Here is a 2274-nt window from a genome sequence, read left to right as displayed (position 1 = left end):
CAGGGAATCCGTGTGTCCACCACGGGAGAGGACCCTAATTGACTTTACATTGGCATTGTTTTCGTGGTGGCAGCACGTAATTTCAACCCATTACGTGCTGCCACCACGGAATGCGGTGTTAATAGGTCGTGGTCATTTCACGTATTTCTGTGAGATCAGGTTGGCGCGAGCCTTGCCTGAACCTCTTCTGTGATGCCTTTTTCCGTACCTCCGGGCTCCGTACACCCGGGAGAGTTGAGCCTGATAGGAGGGGCCAAATTTGAATGTGTGTTTACAAACAGCAACTGGAAAATCCTCCAGACCCTACCTTTAACAGAGGGGGGATCAAAACAAAATAGGAAATAAATGAAATAAAAATCAACCAGCCACCCTTCTCCCCTGACAGTCCCTTCATAAGTAACGAACAGTCCCTAAAGTGCGGTGAGGTTTGTCGGTCGTTACCTGCCAGAGAAATGTGAACGGCTTGTTTCTCCTCTGACACGCCACATACCTGTGTGCCGCCACAGTTCGGCTGTTCAGGTACTTTTGGGCAGTCATGACGCGCAGCACTATGAGCCTCCGCCGTATTTGACAGGAATATATTCCCGTTTGTGTCTGTGACCCCCGTTCAACCCACAACTGGCAGGATTTGCCTTTAGTTTCTGCTGCTGGTTGAAATCTGTACTCGCACAGCGTGCTGAATGATTTATTTTGTGCGCACAAAACTATTTTTAGTCGCAAATGCGAGTAAAATGCTCACACCGTAGAGCTCTGTAGTGGAAAACAAATCACTGTAGCATATATTAACAAATCAAACCTACACGTAAAAATAAATTAATAATAACTTTCACTGCTTAAAGATACTCAATAGCTCAGTTCATACCTGAAATGTCACTGGATACAAACCACTGCAGCGGCATATTGAGTGCCAGGTGGACAGCGCGTGCCGTTATTGGACGCCGCATGGACACTCACGCTCTTGCGATTGGACTTTGATCTTATCCCACAGTAGTGGTACCTGAGGTACCGTAGTACTACAGTACTCCAACATTATGGTATCACATGTACCGTCGTGTTTAGTACATCGGTCAGTGCAACACTACTATGTAGCAATCATCATATCATTCCAGCAGACAACGTGAAAGCACAGACACGGCTCGTGGATCGGAAATTTCCGATCCGTGAATTACGTTGGTATCGGAACCTGATACCGATACTGGATCGGATCGGCCCCATCCCTATCGTAAATATTCTCATACAAATGATTCTTGAGACAAATCTATTTCCATATTTGCGTATATGCAGATCTGTTTGATATTAGAAAAATAGTTTTTAGAATTTACAAAATCTTTTGTTGGATTTATGGAAAGTGTTTTAAATGTAGGCCTACAGGTTACACATAAACACACAGTTGTCGATCATTTCACACAAATACTACTGAGACAAATCTGACTCCATACAGTCTACTCTTGCTGTACAGAGGGGACGTTCACGTGAAACTGAGTGTGAAGCAGGATTTCTGTGGAAATATTAAGTGCTGAGTCTGCAGGGATTCAGGAAACTAAAGTAAAGTTTGGTAGGTTGTTCTTACCGGATGGCGACTTTCTGTTTCCTTAGCTCCCAATTTTACCTAAACTAGGTTACCTAACCGATTCAGGTCAACTGAGGTCAGAACTTTAACAGTGTAGACTGTGAATCCTCCTGTCATCTGAGCAGTTAACATTAACACAGACAGAAGTTAAAGTCCGTACCGGAGTGTGCAGTGAAGTTATCCTTCCTGGTGTCTTCAGCTCATCTCATGCTTGCTGTGTCAGCGAAATGTCACAACAAACAGCACTTAAAATACTAAAAAAAAAAAAAAAATCAAATGTCGACACACGGCGGCGGGCATTAAAATACTGTTCCAAAAAATGTTTTAAAAAGCCTACAGGCCAACAAAAAGAGGCAGTCAGACTAACAGCTGGCTGATTAAGGTGACAGTCCGAAGGAAGAGGAAGTAAAATAGTAAATCAGACAGTAGGCTAGCGTCACCCCTGATAAGCGCAGAGCCGTGCTGCTCTTGTTATTGTTAATGACGATGGTCTTGTTCTTTTCCTTTTTCTTTTCTTTCCTGAATTTAATGGCGGTTAGCGAACCAGCTTTCAGATGGATCACCGCCACCTACTGGAGTGGAGCATGGAGCGGTAGATTGGCAGGAAACAAATAAACAAATAGGAAACAAATAGGAGGCTATTCCTGTTTCTCCTAAATAATTTAACAAAAGCTTACGTACATTCCTCTTTGTCTCTCCTAGTA

The 2274-nt window shown here is 43.5% G+C and overlaps 1 protein-coding gene across 2 annotated transcripts in view; it reads right to left on the bottom strand.

Annotated features, from left to right (window-relative positions):
* Positions 1–2062, bottom strand: part of slc38a9 (solute carrier family 38 member 9) — a 151936-nt gene extending 149874 nt beyond the window's left edge. Inside the window, exon 1 of one of the 2 annotated variants that reach the window (XM_050052700.1) lies at positions 1731–2062. The gene's annotated coding sequence lies outside the window, so the exon portion shown is untranslated. The other variant, XM_050052701.1, reaches the window with a different exon arrangement.
* Between the last annotated feature and the right edge of the window lie 212 nt (positions 2063–2274).

The sequence above is a fragment of the Epinephelus moara genome, chromosome 9 (genome assembly GCF_006386435.1).
Source record: "Epinephelus moara isolate mb chromosome 9, YSFRI_EMoa_1.0, whole genome shotgun sequence".
Taxonomy (NCBI): Eukaryota; Metazoa; Chordata; class Actinopteri; order Perciformes; family Serranidae; genus Epinephelus; species Epinephelus moara.
The sequence above is the reverse complement of the archived record's forward strand: the minus strand, read 5'-3'. Positions and strand labels throughout refer to the sequence as shown.